Below are 17,608 nucleotides of genomic sequence, written 5' to 3'. Positions count from 1 at the left end.
CCCTGGGAGGGTGCACTGGGGTCAGAGAGGTTATTGGAGAGCAAAGGGCGATGACAATGGGAAGACAGTTTAGACTTTTAAATGTCTTAAATGTCATGCTATTATATCGTGATATGGAGCTTTCAAAACACTTTTCCTGATCTCTTAGTCACCGCTCAACACCATGTAATCTGTATCTCGAGTTTTATGAAAAGCTAGTTAAGCATTCACCACAGCTATTCACTTGGGATTCTATTTTGACTTTCTGTTTAACATTTCCTCTTTTCCAGCCTCCACCTCCATTTCTGAAACACCTCTCAAATTCAAATAATTATGCCCACTCTCTGCTGCTGAGTTCAAGTCATTAAAATATTACCTACCTGATCTCTTATTTGCAATAGATCGTTCAGATCACTTCCAGTTACTTCTGAAACATTAAACACTGATCTGATCCATTGTTTCTAATCTAAATTTTAATTTAATCTACGAGAACCACTATTTATTTTTAAAATAATGTTTTCTGTGCTTGCTTTGGCAGTACCTAAAGTTGGAACAATACAGAGACTATTAGCCCCTGCACAAGAATAACATGCAAATTCATGAAGCATTAAAATAATAATAATAATAACTGTTATTATTATTATTTTGTGAGAAGAAAGTATTGTAGCAATGTTCCACATGCTAAAAGATTCTACATTTCTCTTTTATACTGCTCTATTGAGAGCTTGATCAGTGAGGTCATACTCAGTGGCTAAATTGTCATGAATCTGGTGAATAAAATCAAACTGCTAAGAAAAACACTTTGAAAGCCTGTGTGGCTCAGTCAGTTGAGCACCCAACTCTTGATTTCGGCTCAGGTCATGATCTCAGGGTCTCGAGATCCAGCCCTGCGTCAGACTCTGCACTCAGCGAGGAGTCTGCTTGTTCCTCTCCCTCTGCTCCCCCCACCCCGACTCTCTCTCTCAGATAAATATATAAAATATTTTAAAGTTTAAGTGAAAAATACTTTATAAAACAAATATTCTCACAAATATAGTTTGCCTTAAAAAACATTTCTAATCGCCAGGTTATAAATCAATATTCTTTTAATCTATTTATACCTTTTTCATTATTAAAGAAAAAGGTCTTTTCTAGAGAAGTCAGTAAAAATTCACTTCCTGATAAGATTCAAAATAAATATCGATTATTTTACTAGAGGTTGCAAAATCATGATTTTCCAATTCTATTATTCCATCAACATCTACCAGTAAGAATTCTTCTCAAAGAACATTATTTATTTATTTATTTATTTATTTATTTATTTATTTATTTAACAGAGAGAGAGAGTACAAGCAGGCAGAGTAGCTGGTAGAGGGAGAGGGAGAAGCAGGCTCCCCGATGTGGGGCTGGATCCCAGGACCCTGGGATCATGACCTGAGCCAAAGGCAAATGCTTAACAAACTGAGCCACCCAGGTGCCCCAAAAAACTTGCCTTTATTAGCCAGCACTAGTTAGTTTCAGATTCATTTCATAAAGGAAAAGCAGGTTAAATTTTTATTTTTAGTTTTTTGCTTTTGAATAAGGTAGTTAATGAATTGAGTTTTGTTGGTTTTCTCTCTTATGCTATGAATTTAATGGACTTTTACATAACATTTTTTTTCCTAATAATTTGTATTCAATGTTCTTTTTGATGCTTAAATTTTACTATTTGATTGTTGAGATCCTCTTCATTTTGGCTTCTATGGGCTTTTGAGGTAATTCATTTTCTTTGATAGCTTGCGTTTTGGCATCCCCCAGATCTTAGGTTCATCTTCTATAACTTGGCTTAGACTTAGAAATAGTCATTCTTCTGGTGCTTTTATGGAAATAAATAAATATAGACCATAATCCAGGTAATAAATATGCTCATTGCTATTATTATTGCTTTTCAGCAGACAAAACCATGAAATGAGCTGGTGGTGGTTGTTATTTTTGTCGATTCTTGCAGATATTTCCAATTCAAATTGAATTACGTGATTTTTATTTCTTTGTTTTCATACCTATCTCTCTTTTCCCCTCTCACAATAAAATTTCTTTTGTGCTAACACATTAATGTAATTGCTTTCTTAGCTCTGATTGTCTATAAAACAGAACCGGAAGGAGATTACCTATTAAGGGTTTATTTATTGGAAGATGCAAACCCAAACACAAGACACGTCGAATGCGGGTAAAAGGGAATTGAGGCAGAGGAAGAAGCCTAGTCATGTAAGAAACCTTCCAATCAGGCTTTCATAAATGACTGGCCTCAGAATAGTCCTCAGTGGGGGAAAAGGAAGTGAGAAGAATTTATTTTCAGGCTTCCTCCTGACTCCTGGCGCACTGGTCAAAGTTTGTCTCAAGAGTTGTTAATGGCCCTACACTTCCGTATGTGTTGCCTGGAATTATCCAGGAAGCCTAGGGACACCAAATCCCACACTCTATTAGGCCACATATCATCTGAGTACACAGCACTTAGAGGAGCTAGAGCATCTTTGGGTCTGGTCAGGTCAGGTCTGTGCACTGGAGCTGATGCGGCTCCCGCCATGGCAGACATGATGAAGCCCAAACCCTCCTTCAGGAGTCCAAGGCAACTGGGCAGTATTTGGATAGGAGGCTGGGGTAGCAGCAGCTGGGGCTCTCTCCTGAGCAAGCAGGCAGATGCCGAAGAGTCCACAATGGTAGAACCCTAAATGTTTTCACATCAAAACTGAATTTAAATCTTTAAGCCAAATTATATAGTTTCATTGAAAAAATGAATGGAAGAAAAAAATAATCATGTTATTTATCTTATTTTTAACAGTTATCTGCGGAAATTCATAAATTGGGTCCTATACAGTTTCTTATTCACTTCATCCTAACACACACACACACTAAAATTAATGGTATCAATAATATTTCTAAAAGTTAGATTAATGAATGAAATGTAAGTCTTTTTTGAAGCTCAGTTTTGAATATATTTCATCAAGGATATACAGTCAAAATACTGGGCATAAAAGTCAATTACAATAAGTATTTTCTTCATGTATATATCTTGCCAATTTGACATATAATTGGTTCATTCATTTCAGTTTGGTTCAGTGTTTTAGGAATAGATATATTTTTCCATTTTGAAGTAATTTATTTTTGGAGTATGAAAATTATATATGTTCCCAAGGTGAGAATTACATAAGAAGACATATTTAAAGAAGTTCTGTTCTAGAAGTTAACTGCCTTCTTTATCCTGTACTCTTTCTCATTTAATTAACCATTTAATTATAACACTGATTTATCCTTCCAAAATTTCTTTTTACAAATATATATCTATATTTATATTTCACTACCACTTACACAAAATACAATTTACTTTTAAAAACTGTTTTGCATTTTGATTTTTTTTTTTACTTAATATAGCCAGTCATTTCAGGTCAGTGTATACAAAACTTCCTCATTCCTTTCAGTGTCTGCATAGTATTTTCAACTTAATTTTAAAGAAGACTAAACCAGAGGTACTGTAGCTCCTTACTCTTTATTCTCCAGAGCCAGTACATTTTTGGGCACCCTGATTTAACTCATAGCGTAATTAAAGAAATGCTATAGTGAGTATTTCAGTGTTAAAATCGGAATGTTTGCAAATACTTCCTCCTTTTCTCAGGTCATCTTATTAGAACACTTAATCTCTCTAGAAACCTTGCTATGGACTGAATGTTGATGTCCCCCTAAATTCATATACTGAAGTCCTAATCCCTGGTGTGATGGCATTAGAAGGTGGGGCCATTGGGAGGTAATTAGATTCACTTGAGGTCAGGACGGTAGTGTCCTTTTAACAGGAGGAAAAGAGACCAGAGCTCACTTTCTCCCCACCATATAAGGACATAGCAAGAAGACAGCCACTGCAAGCCAGGAGAGGGATCTCAACAGAACCAAACTGGCCAGCACCTTATTTTAGACTTCCTAGCTTGCAGAACTGTGAGAAATAAATATCTGTTGTTTAAGCCACCCAGTCTATGATATTTTGTTATAGCATCTCAAGCCGATTAAGATAAACTTCAACATCATTCACCCATTGCCAGATTTAAATAAAATAAATAACTTAAGAACATCTATGGCATGCAGTTAAGTGGATTTATTTGACCTGAGATTTGTTGTTGTTGTTTTCAGCCAAAGCTTCAGCAGCTTTCTTTTACCTCGCATAGCAAATGAGAAGGAGCAATCTTCTCTGGAACAATCCAAGGGCAGGCCTCTCAGTACCTCTCATCAACTCTGTTCGGAAAGTCTCTGCAATGGGCTTGTTTAGCCTTCCCACATAGACTTGGATCTCATAGACTTCAGCTTTTTTCAATCTGAGCAGAATAGATAAGAAAAAATTAGGGCATATCTGGCAGAGCAAAGTACTATGATTATCTTTTTTTAATCAGGAAAAAAATTACTTCCCCATAGTCTCTTAACTCTAGCTCTTTAGAAATGTTATCAAATTATTTTCTAAACATAATTTTTTTACTTTTGTTAAGGTTTTTATTTTAATTCCAGTGTAGTTAACATACAGTGCTATATTAGTTTCAGGTGTACAATATAATGATTCTATTCATCAATCAGTGCACATAATAATAAATATACTCTTTAATCTCCATCACCTATTTCACCCATGCCCCACTCACCTCCCCTCTGGCAAGGACTAGTTTGTTCTCTATTGTTATGAGTCTGTTTCTCAGTTTGTCTCTATTTCTCTCCTTTTTGCCCCTTGTTTGTTTGTTTTGTTTCTTAAATCCCACATATAAGTGAAATCATATGGTATTTGTCTTTTTCTGACTGACTTATTTTGGGGTTGGCATCATACCTTCTAGATCCATCCATGTCATTGCAAATGGCAAGATTTCATTCCTTTTTATGGCTGGATAATATTGCATTGTGTATATATATATATATATATATATATATATATATATATATATATATACCAGTTCTTCTTTATCCATTCATCTATCCATGGACATTTGGACTGCTTCCATTATTTGGCTATTGTAAAGAGTGCTGCAATAAACATAGAGATCTATGTATCTCTTCAAATTAGTGTTTTTGTATTCTTTGGGTAAATACCCAGTAGTGGAATTACCTGATTGTAGGCTAGTTCAATTTTTAAATTTTTGAGAAACCTCCATACTGTTTTCCAAAGTGGCTGCATCAGTTTGCATTCCCACCAACAGTGCAAGAGGGTTCCTTTTTCTCCACATCCTTGCCAACACTTGTTGTTTCTTGTGTTTTTTATTTTAGCCATTCTGGCAGGCATGAGGTAATATCTCATTGGGTTTCGATTTGCATTTCCCTGATGATGAGTGATGTTGAACATCTTTTCATGTGTCTGCTGGCCATCTGTATGTCTTTTTTGCAGAAATGTCTGTTCATGTCTTCTGTCCATTTTTTAAAAGATTTTATTTATGTATTTGAGAGAGAGAGAGAGCATGAGCCAGAGGAGGGGTAGAGGGAGAGGTAGAAGCAGACTCCCCTCTGAGCAGGGATTCCTGATACCAGGCTTGATCCTGGGATTCTGGCATCACAATCTGAGCCAAAAGTAGATGCTTAACTGACTGAGCCACCCAGGTGCCTCCCCTCCCACTTTTTTTTTTTTAAGATTTTATTTGTCTTCTTGCCCATATTTAATTGGATTATTTTTGGGGTGTTGAGTCATTTAAGTTCTTTATATGTTTTTGATACTAACCTTTTATCAGATATGTCATTTACACATATCTTCTCCCATTTAGTAGGCTGTTTTTTAGTTTGGTTGATTGTTTCCTTTGTTGTGTAGAAACTTTTTATTTTGATATAGTCCCAATAGTTTATTTCTGCTTTTATTTCCCTTGCCTCAGAAAACACGCTTAGAAAAATATTGCTACAGCCAACATTAGAGAAATTATTGCCTGTGCTCTCTTCTAGAATTTTTATGGTTTCAGGTCTCACAATTAGGTTTTTAATTCATTTTGAGTTAATTTGGTGAGTGGTTAAGAAAGTGGTCCCATTTCATTCTTTTGCATGTAGCTGTCCAGTTTCCCAACACCATTTGTTGAAGAGACTGTCTTTTTCCCCATCACATATTCCTGCCTCTTCTGTCGAAGATTAATTGACCATAAAATTGTGGGGTTTTTTCTGGGCTTTCTATCCCATTCCATTTTTCTGTGTGTCTGTTTTTGTGCCAGTACCATATTGTTTTGGTTACTACAGCTTTGTCGTGTAACTTGAGATCTGGAATTGTGATACCTCCAGCTTTGTTTTTCTTTTTCAAGATTGTTTTGGCTATTTGGGGTCTGTGTGATGCTATACAAATTTTAGGATTGTTTGTTCTAGTTCTGTGAAAAATGCTATTGGTATTTTGATAAGGATTGAATTAAATCTGTAGATTGTTTTGGAGTAGTATGGACATTTTGGCAATATTTGTTCTCCCAATCCATGAATATGGATTATCTTTCAGTTTGTTTGTGTCATCTTCAATTTCTTTTATCAATATTTGATAGTTTTAGAGTAAAGGTTTTTCAGCTCCTCGGTTAAGTTTATTTCTAAGTATTTTATTGTTTTTGGTGCAATTATAACTGGGTTTGCTTTCTTAATTTCTCTTTCTATTGCTTCATTATTAGTGTATAGAAATGCCATGGATTTCTGTAAATTGGTTTTGTATCCTGCAAAACTATGAATTAATTTTTCAGTTCTAATAGTATTTTGATGGAGTCTTTAGGGTTTTCTGTGTAGAGTATCAGGCTATCCACAAATAATGAAAGTTCTACTTCTTCCCTTTTTTTTTTTTTATCTGATTGCTGTGGTTAGGACTTCCAGTACTTTGTTGAATAAAAGTGGTGAGAGTGACTATCGTTGCCTTATTCCCAAACTCAGGTTTTCACCATTGAGTATGAGGTGAACTGTGAGTTTTTCATATATGACCTTTATTATGTTGAGGTATGTTCTCTCTAACCTACTTTGTCGAGGATTTTTGTCATGTATGGATGTTGTACTTTGTCAAATAATTTTTCTGCATCTACTGAAATGATTGTATGGTTTTTATCCTTTCTTTTATTAATGTGATATATCACATTGATTGATTTGTGAATATTGAATAACCCTCGCATCCAGGGAATAAATCCCACTTGATTATGGTGAATGATTTTTTTAATGTATTATTGGATTCGGTTTGGTAATATTTTGTTGAGGATTTTTTCATCTATGTTCATCAAAGGTATTGGCCTGTAGTTTTTGGTTTTTTTGTTTGTTCGTTTTGTAGTATCTTTATCCGGTTTTGGTATCAGGTAATGCAGGCCTTGTAGAATGAATTTGAAAGTTTTCCTTCCATTTTTTTGGAATAGTTTGAGAAGAATAGGCATTAACTCTTCTTTATTTTTAAAAAATTTGAAGAAGATTTTATTTATTTATTTATTTATTTATTTAGAGAGAACGTGAGTGAGATAAAGGACAGAGGGAGAGGGAGGGAAAGAATCCCAAGCAGACTCTGCACTGAGCTCAGAGCCCAGCTCGGGGACCCTGAAATCATGACCTGAGCTGAAATCAAGAGTCAGATGCTCAACCAACTGAGCCACCCAGGTGTGCCAGTATTAGCTCTTCTTTAAATGTTTCAGAGGATTCATCTGGGAAGCCATCTGGTCCTGGGCTTTTTTGTTTGTTGGGAGTTTTATGATTACTGATTCAATTTCGCTGCTGGCAATCAGTCTGTTCAAATTTTCTATTTCTTCCTGATTTAATTTTGGAAGGTTGTATGTTTTAGGAATTTATCCATTTCTTCTAGGTTGTCCAATTTGTTGGTGTATAATTTTTCATAATATTCTCATAATCCTTTGTAATTCTGTATTGTCGGTTGTTATTTCTCCTCTTTCATTTTTGATTTTGTTTATTTGAGTCCTCTCTTTTTTTTTTATGACTCTGGCTAAAGATTTATCAATTTTGTTGATCTTTTCAAAGAATCAGCTCCTGGTTTCATTGATCTATTCTATTAGTTTTTTTAGTTTCTATTTCATTTATTTATGCTCTAATCTTTATTATTTCCTTCCTTCTATTGGTTTTGGGTCTTGGTTGGTCTTCTTTTTCTAGCTCTGTTAGGTGTAGGGTTAGGTTGTTTATTTGAGATTTTTCTTGCTTCTTGAGGTAGGCCTGTATTGCTATAAACTTCCCTCTTAGAAGAGCTTTTGCTGTCTCCCAAAGATTTTGGACCATTGTGTTTCTTATTCATTTGTTTCCATGTATTCTTTTATTTCCTCTTTGATTTCTTCGTTGATCCATTCATTGTTTAGCAGCATGTGATTTGGCCTCCTTATATTTGTGGTCTTTCCAGGTTTTTTCTGGTGATTGATTTCTAGTTTTATAGTGTTGTGGTCAGAAAAGATGCATGGAATGATTTTGATCTTTTTGAATTTGTTGATATGTGTTTTGTGGTCTAAAACATAATCTATTCTGGAGAATGTTTCTTGTGCATTAGAAAAGAATATGTATTCTACCTTTTTAGGATGAAATGTTCTGAATATACCTGTTAAATCCATCTAGTCCAATGTGTCATTTGAAGCCACTATTTGGATGATCTATCCATTGATGTAAGTGGGGTATTAAAGTCCCCTACTACTATTGTATTACTACTGAATACTTTCTTTATGCTCGTTATTAACTGCTTTAAATATTTGGGAGCTCCCATGTTGGGTGCATATTTACAATTGTTATACTTCTTGTTGAATTGTCCCCTCAATGATTATATAGTGTCCTTCTTTGTCTCTCATTATAATCTTTGTTTTAAAGTCTGTTTTGTCCAGTATAAGTATTGCTACCCTGACTTACTTTTGACATCCATTTTGCATGATAAATACTCCTCCATTTCTTCACTTTCAATCTGCATGTGTCTTTAGGTCTGAAATGAGGTCTATTGTAGGCAGTATATAGATGAATCTTGCTTTTTTATCCATTCTGTCACCCTATGTCTTTTGATTGGAGTATTTAGTCAGTTTACATTCAAAGTAATTATTGGTAGGTATGCATTTATTGACATTTTGTTATTCATTTTATGGTCATTTTTATTTGTTCCCTTCTTCTCTTGCTCTCTTCTTTCACTGTTAGTTGTCTTTCTTTAGTGATATACTTGGATTCCTTTTTACAGATATACTTATTTTTACTGCCTTTCTGCTTCTTACTTTCTTTACTCTTGTTCATGATCTTTCCACTCAGAGTCCCTTTTAACATTTCTTGTAGGGCTGGTTTATTGGTCATAAATCCCTTTAATTTTTGTTTGTCTGAGAAACTCTTTATGTCTCCTTCTATTCTGAATGATAACCTTGATGGATAGAGTATTCTTGGCTGCATTTTTTCCTTTCAGCACTTTGAATATATCATGTCACTCTCTTCTGGCCTGCAAGATTTCTGCTGAAAAATCACCTGATAGCATTATGGGATTTCCTTTGTATGTAACTGCTTTCTTTTCTCTTACTGCTTTTAAAATTCTGTCTTTATCATTACTTTTTACCATTCTAATTACCGTGTGTCTTCGTGTGGTCCTCCTTGGGTTCATTTTCTTGGGGAATCTCTGTGCCTCCTGGTTCTGGATTTCTGTTTCTTTCCCCAGATTCAGGAAGTTTTTGGCTACTATTTATTCAAATAAATTTTCTGCCCCCTTTTCTTTCTCTTCTCCTTCTGGGATGCCTATAGTGTGAATGTTATGATGCTTGATGGTGTCGCTGATTTCTATAAGTCCAGTCTTTTGCATAATATTTTTTGTCTCACTTGCTCAGCTTGATTACTGTCCATTATTCTGTCCTCTAGGTGACTGATTCATTCTTCTGCTTTTTCTAGTCTAGTATTTATGCCATCTAGTGTATTTTTAATTTCATTTATTGTGTTCTTAATCTCTGATTGGTTCTTTTATATCTCATTGTTAAGGTCTCACTAATTTCCATCACTTTTTTCTCAAGTCCAGAGAGTATCTTTATGATCATTACTTTAAATTTTCTGTCAAGTATATTAATTATATCTGTTTTCCTTAGGTCTCTTGCTATGGCTTTGTCCTGTTCTTTCATTTGGGACACTTTCCTCTGTTTCCTCATTTTGTCTAACTTTCTGTGTCTGTTTCTTTGTGTTAGGAAAGACAGCCATGTCTACTGCACTGGAAAGTAGTGGCCTTATGAAGAAGAGGTCCTTTAGTGCCCTGCTATGTAGCATGCCCTGTTCATCAGAACCTGGTGCTTCAGGGGTGTCTCCTATGTGTGTTGCATATGCCCTTCTGCTGTGGCTGAGCCAATTTTTCCTTCAGCCCAGTCATCTGCAACGGTTCTTTGCCTGTTGTGGGTAGTGATTGGTTCCTGTGATGTTAATGGGCCAGTCTGGTGACTCCTTGGGCTTGAGTTTGGTCGGACCAGGTGGTTGCCAGAGATGTAGTAGCACCACACTGCCATGCATTTTCTTTCTATTTTCCCCTGAGAAGCTTTCTTTGGTGTGTGGGGTCTGCAGTCAGACCACTTGTCTGCCTCCAGCCCACTTCTGGGACCCACATCTGACTGGTGTGTGTGGTTATCTTTCCTTCTCTCTGAAGCAGAAGTCACTTTGGAGTGGCACTGGTCACTGTAAGGGCTGCTTACACACTTCCAGGCCTGTGGCACAGCCCTGCATGAGCTCCCAGAGAGTATTGGAGAGGGAAGATCCACTGAAGCACAGCACTAGGGGGCAGTGTGGGGGGTGCGCAGTGGTGCTAGCAAGCTTTATGTGCCCTGGGTTCTCTGTGCAAGGGGCCCTTCAGTGCCAGGGCTGCAGTGGGCTATCCAGAGGAGTAGATTGGTGGGAGCACAGTGCAGGGGGGATGGGGGACATTGCTAGCAAGTTAGATAACATGTCCCTTGGGTGGCCATGTGTTTACACTGTGGGGTGGGGGAAGGAAATGGTGCCTGTCAGTTTCTTTGTTCCTGGAGGAGTTCCCCAATGATTTATGTCCCTCTGGGACCTGATTTGAGATTAGCAAATAACTCTCCCTCCTGTATGAGCTAGCACCTTTCAAACTGCTGCTTCTATGCTGTATCTCTGTGGGTTGCTAGTTGTGCTGTCTCTTTGAAGGTGGGCAATCAGTTTCCTCTGGTCCTCCTGACTCTCCCAGAGCCAAGCCTACTGATTTTTAAAAATTCCAGGGTTTAAGTCTCATGGGTTGTAAGAACTCATGAAATTCTGCCCCTCTGGTTTTCAAAGCCAAATGTTATAGTGGTTTGTCTTCTTTGGAGGGCAGGCTCTCCATTTTGGGAGTCTGTTTCACTCCCCTCTCTGTGTCCACAGAGTCCCTCCCTCCCATGGACAGTCCCATGAGTCTGCTTACTTCCTGTCTCTTGGCCCTTCCTACACTCTTCAGTGTGGCCTCTTCCCTACATTTGGCTGTGGAGCTTGTTCTGCCTGTCTTCAGGTCATTCTCTGGGTTATTTACACTGATGTGAGTTTCATGTAGTTGTATTTGTGGGACCAGGTATACCTAGGGTGCTCCCACTCTGCATCTTCCCCCTGAACATAAATTTTTAAGCGAAGCTATTTGGTTTTGTTATAAGACCAATGAAAAAAAGATTATTGTTACTCATCCCTCCCCCCTCCATTGTCAAAATGTTTCCATACCCTATTTTGAAATGTCTTTGATGAGCAGAAGGCTTTAATGACATAGATAATTTGGAGTAGACAGTGTTTTACTATTTTTAATATAATTTTACTGTTATTCATACACTAGTTCTATTAATCTACCTTTACTACAGGACATATCCAAACATTTAATTTGCTAAGATGTTTTCTAATATCAAAGATGTACTATAGTGAGAATTGAAGAGGTAGTTTTTTGAATATCTGTTCATGGTTTTCCATTATTCCTCACATGACAAAATATCCATCTAAGCCTCTGCCCTCTCTCCATGCTTTATTTTTATTAGCTTTTCCCCACAGAATAGAGAGGGGATTGTGATTTGTCAGACAATGAGAAAAGCATTAGGCCAGGTTTTTAAATGGGAAGGTTTACTGTGACTTAAAGATGGGATCTTGTGCTCCACACATGATTTGCCAGTGCCTTGCCTCCATTCATGCAGGCCAGGTTAACCTCCTACCTCTCTGTTCAGGTTCTTCTGTTTGAGACTAGGTAGATACAGCATCTGACTGTCCAGAGTAGATGACCAGGATAACAATCCCAGAACAATTACATGATGGAGTAAAAGACTGAGGTCTTTCTCCAAAGCAAACATCTTGGGCAAATACTAGGAACTTAACCTTATATTTATAATAAATTAGGTACTTTGTGTCTCTTTGAGATTTTCCTTCTGTCTTTAAAATTCAACAGTGAAAAGTGAGTGTATTTGGGCAGTACATTTGAGCACTAACACTTGATACGGAAAATTCTATAATGCCATTCTTTACTTTTTGTGTCCATAGAACACCTTCTTCTACTTCCATCATTACCACAGATCATCTACGAACATCTTTTTAAACTCTAGAGATCCAGACTCTGATCAGGTGATAACAGATTCTAGACCCAGATAGGCTGAGTTAAAAATCTCTAATCTATAGCTTACAAACTGTGTGATCCTGAGCATGAAGTTGCCCTTCTGTTCCTTGGTTACCTCGTCTGTACACTGACAATTATAAAAATATAATAATAATAATATAACAACATAATATAAAATACTATATTATTATACTTATATAATAACAATTATATTAATCCTAATCCTATGTAGTAGGACCTAAAGAATATGAATATATATATAAATATATACATACATAATATATATCTCATACATATCATATGTATAAAACAGTCCTGGCTTATGAATTGAAAATTCTGGTTTAAGGTTTTTATTAATTTGTCTTTATAATCTCTATAATTTATTTCATGGCATTGAAAGTTGCAAGAGGGTAGCTGGTGCTATCTCAAAGATACAGTTGAAATATTTTTTTAAAAAGCATACATACATATATATGGAAATGGGAATATTTGATAATAATATGATAATGCAATAGAAAATGTGAGTTAAATCAGACAATTAAAAATACTTTGTGAAGAAGGACAGGCAAAATAACATAGATATTCTTTGATCTGTCATAGTTTAAATGCAGATGTATTTAAAAGTCAGAAGTTAAGCTCTCAAGGTCCTTTGCAAGGCTCTAATTCCATCATACAAAGGAAATGTTCCTTTTTGAGATGTTCCAATTTTGAGATTAATGCATGCACATTTTCTATTAAGATATACATAGAGAAAGAAAGTTAGGTAGACATACATTGTTTAATTCAGATTTGCCTACTTACAGATGGTAACATTCTGTGCAATAATAATGCTCTCAAAACCATTTGCAAATTTGTCCAGCACAACTCTGCCTTTAATGATGAAGTTTCCACAGTGGCAGATGGCAGAGTGAGCAGTGAAGGATGCTGCCGACCCACCAGGGTTATGTCTGTCACTAAAGCGATCTGGCTCCAAAAGCCAAAGTCTGTTGAGGTCATACTGGCTATTGCTCCATTGGAATGACTTGATTGATCGCATTTGTGGTTATTCCATAAATGATGACCTTCTAGAAGGGGTCCTGGCAGTTTCATCCTGCTGTAGGAGAATGATATAGAGAAACACACAGTATCTGCAGTCTATCGACATATCATAGAAACAAAGGGGCAATTTATGGAACTTAAAAAAAAAAAACACATTCACTGGATGTTGCTGTTCCCTTCTTGTGTCTCAATGGTTAAGTAGCTTGTCAAAACAGCTGCAGTACTACTTTTAATATTGTCACATTTAGAGAGAGAAAAGGAAATGAGAACAAGATAAAATATATTTTTAAATGAATTTTTTAAAAAGCAAGGATTATTGTTTTAATGAGAGCATATAAACTTGAATTGAAATCCAGTTATTCTCTAAGCACCTAAAATCGGCAGAGAGTGTAGATAAAAGAAAATAAATTTAAAAACTTCAGTGACCAAGTGAACCGTTAGTATATTGTGGAGAAAATTATATGCTATTCCATGGGAAGTTTAACCCAATAAAATACCACTTATGAAGTATATTATATTGAAATCATCAAGTTCCATTTATAATGTGATATTATTGGACTCATTTATCATATAGCAAGTATGTGAGTGTACTTTTCAAAACTGAATTTATTGTCAACATCACTTACACTGGAAGGAACAAAGTGCATTCCTCTGTCCCCATTTATTGAACAGTAACACAGAAAATTACAGAAAAATATTAATTCTCTTGTGTCACTGGCTAAAATAAGAATAGCTTTTGTGTATAAAGTTACTCATTAATAGTAATAGCAACAATACTTTCATTTATAATTACTTGCTTTATTCAGAAACTTCTGAGTATTGCATTAGCTGTCTTCAATTCTTATGACAACTATAAGACTTATTCCATGAGGAGCCAAGCCAGTGCTGTGCTGAACCAGTGAGAGTTTCTTGTGAAATTTTCAGGAAATTTGCAAGCTATTGTTAAATATGGCCATTAGTAAAAATTAAATTATATAAACTTATGATTACATAAATTATATTTAAAAAGGTAATACATAGAACTCATCATGCTCTAAATATTTCATTACATTTTACTATTATCTATGTACTTGAGGTCTTTTACATTTATGGTTCGTGTATGTATATGAATGGAATACTATACAATGGTGTGCTACTGTGCATGTCTTCCCAACTCTGTGTTCAGTGATGCCATACTACGCAGGTAGCTTTAAATAAGCCACAGTGGGATTGTTTATACCCTGGAACTGGCTCTCCCACCCCAAGACTCAGGTGTTCAACAATTACTAGTCTATTACTATGTGAGACGTGTTGTTCTGACTTCAAGGCACATTGTACAGTACATGCTGTCTCCTTTTGAATGGTTTGAAGCACGGGTTTTCCTTATGGTCTCTACTGGCTTTGGGAGAGGATTTGGGCATGTGTATAAGCTTTTTCTGGAGAGATAGTCTGTAGCGTCTATTAGATTCTCAGAGACTCTATAACCTAAAAGAAACTTTAAAAAATTGATAAAAAGCCATTTCTATAGGAAAAAATACTGTATCATCAGCAAGCATTCTTTTTCTCTGAAATAAAGAAATCAAGTAGCCTGTAGTGGATATGATTAAGAATTTTGCTCCTCATAATGTGTTACAGAAAATGTTCCTTATGTATGTATCTTACTTAGTGATCATTCTTCATTAACTTGCTGTTTCCCCTTTTAAAAAGTTTCCCAATTTAGCAAGAAGTCTCCCCAAAGCATTAAATACAATAAAATACTTAGGAATAAATTTACTAAGGAAATAAAAGATCTATACGCCAAAAACTATAAGACATTGATGAAAGAAGTTGAAGAAGACACAAACAAATGGAAAGATGTTCCATATTTCTGGATCAGAAGAAGTAATATGTTAAAATGTCCATATTACCCAAAACCATCTACACATTCAGTGCAATCCCTGTGAAAATTCCAATGGAATTTTTCCACATAAATAGAAAAAAATAATCATAAAATTCGTATAGAACCACAAAAGACCCCAATCAGCCGAAGCAATCTTGAGAAAGAACAAAGGTGGAGTCATTACCCTTTTTAATTTCAAGCTACATTACAAAGCTATAGTAATCAAAACCATATGGTACTGGCACAAAAGAAGACATAAGCAAATTGAACAGGATCAAGAGCCTAGAAATAAGCCTATGCATATACCATCAACTAATATTTGATAAGGGAGCCAAGAATATTCAATGAGGAAAGGATAGTCTCAATAAACGGTACTGAGAAAACTGGATATTCACATCCAAAAGAATGAAATTGGGCCCTTACTTTATACCATTCACAAAATTAACTCAAAATGGATTACGGACTTAGAGGTAAGGCCTAAAACTGTAAAACTCCTAGGAGTTTTACATAGGTGAAAACTCTGTGATATTACCTCACCCCTGTTATATTGGCTATTATCAAAAAGAGAAGAGATAACAAATGCTGGTGAAGATAGGGAGAAAAGGGCACACTAGTGTATCATTGGTGGGAATGTAAATTGGTGCAGCCACTAAGGAAAACAGTATGGAGCGTCTTTAAGAAACTAAAAATAGACTAGAATAATATAATCCAGCAATCTCACTTGTGACTATATATCTGAAGGAAATGAAATCACTATCTTGAAGAAAGACCCGCAGTTCCATGTTCATTGTAGCATTACTTTCAATAGCCGAGACATGGAAATAACTTAAGTATCTGTTGACAGATGAGTGGATAAAGATCTTGAGATTATTCACAGACACACACACACACTTGTACACACGCACACACATACACACACACAAAATGGACTCTTATCCAGTCATAAAAAAGAAGGAAATCCTGCCATTTGCAACAACATGGATAGACCTTGAGGGTAACGTGCTAAGTGAATTAATTCAGATAGGAAATGACAAATGCTGTATGATCTCATTGATATGTGCAATCTAAAAATATTGAACTCATGGAAACAGTAGAATTGTGGTTTCTAGGGGCAAAGTGGTGGGCGAAATGAGGTTATGCTGGTCAAAGAGCACAAACTTTCAGTTACAAGATGAATAATTTCTGGGGATCTAATGTACAGTATGGTGACTATTGTTAACAATACTATCTGTATATTTGAAAGTCCCTATGAGAGTAAAACTTTAATGTTCTCACCATAAAAACAACAACAAAGAGGTAATTATGTGAAGTAAAGGATGTGTTAACTAACTTCACTGTGCTAAAGCATTTCACAAAATATACATGTAACAAATAAATAATATTTGGCACATATTTATTCTAAACATTATTTATTTTTTAGCTGAAATTCAAATTTAACTAGGCATCCTGTATTTTATGACAACTCTACTTTTAAAGGTCTTCTTTCCTCATTCTTCCATCTTCCTTTTCTTCTCATTCAGAAATCTATTGGATTCATGAACCACAGCTTGACTTTTATATTAATTATGTGAATAAGAGTTACTTATGTCTGAATTCATTCCCAGTTCCATTGCTTTCAGATTATTTAATTTCTCCAGGTCTCAGTTTTCTTGTCTGTAACACAGGCCTTCTTAGGATTACTAGCAAGAGTAAATCAGATAATGTATTCAACAATTACTGTAGTGCCTGCCAGTTAGTAAGCCTGCATTATATACCAGTCATGGTGATGATGATATAATCATCATGTTTTCATTGTCATAAAGTTGCAGCCTTCTGGATTACAACTAGCCTCATCTCACCCAACATTTCTCACGCACGCATTTCCTTTCTCACCTTATTTACTTTCTGGAATGAATCATCAAACTTACATAACCAGTCCCATACATCACCATCAGAGAACCCCAAACCTCCACTGGATTTTATTTCCTGTTTTGTTTTTTTTAATGTTTTTCCCAGCTTTGTTGAGATATAATCGACATATAACATTGTGTAAGTATAAGGTGTACAAAGTGATAATTTGATATACTTCTATATTGTAAAATGATTACCCGGAAGCGTTAGTTAATACCTCCATCACCTTACATAATTACCATTTCTTTTTGTGGTGAGAACATTTAAGATCTACTCTCTTAGTGACTTTTGACTATTCTATTATGGTATTGTTAATTATAGTCACCATACTGCATGTTAGATCCTCCTGGTTTTTATGTTGGTGTGGTCTGAACATGCTCATT

The 17,608-nt window shown here is 35.6% G+C and overlaps 1 pseudogene; it reads left to right on the top strand.

Annotated features, from left to right (window-relative positions):
• Positions 1–501: 501 nt before the first annotated feature.
• On the top strand, positions 502–598 carry LOC116630345 (annotated as a pseudogene).
• The last annotated feature ends 17,010 nt before the right edge of the window (positions 599–17,608 follow it).

This window comes from Phoca vitulina, unplaced genomic scaffold, assembly GCF_004348235.1.
Source record: "Phoca vitulina isolate PV1807 unplaced genomic scaffold, GSC_HSeal_1.0 scaffold3, whole genome shotgun sequence".
Classification (NCBI taxonomy): Eukaryota; Metazoa; Chordata; class Mammalia; order Carnivora; family Phocidae; genus Phoca; species Phoca vitulina.
Note: the sequence above shows the minus strand (reverse complement) of the source record. Positions and strands in the feature narration are given on the sequence as shown.